The sequence below is a fragment of the Sinocyclocheilus rhinocerous genome, unplaced genomic scaffold (genome assembly GCF_001515625.1).
Source record: "Sinocyclocheilus rhinocerous isolate Xijiao unplaced genomic scaffold, SAMN03320098_v1.1 scaffold28530, whole genome shotgun sequence".
Classification (NCBI taxonomy): Eukaryota; Metazoa; Chordata; class Actinopteri; order Cypriniformes; family Cyprinidae; genus Sinocyclocheilus; species Sinocyclocheilus rhinocerous.
In genome coordinates, this window is record NW_015634398.1 from 1 (window position 1) to 204 (window position 204).

A 204-nucleotide genomic window follows, 5' to 3' on the forward strand; every position below is an offset into this window, starting at 1 on the left:
AGCTACCAGTTCCAAAGGGGGCACCCAGATTTGAACTGGGGACCTTTTGGTTTGCAGTCAAATGCTCTTCCACTGAGCTATACACCCACAGAATAAGCAGCTCAAAACTGCACACAGGAAATTAGATCCTTCAGTTTGACAATATCGAACAACAACAACAACAACTTCACTTTAAAATAAAGGCTTTAGTTAACCTAAAGCTGC

General features: G+C 41.7%; 1 non-coding gene across 1 annotated transcript; it reads right to left on the reverse strand.

Annotated features, from left to right (window-relative positions):
- Positions 1-15: 15 nt before the first annotated feature.
- On the reverse strand, positions 16-87 carry trnac-gca (transfer RNA cysteine (anticodon GCA)). The gene has a single exon. It is a non-coding gene; the product is annotated as a tRNA-Cys (tRNA).
- Positions 88-204: the final 117 nt, after the last annotated feature.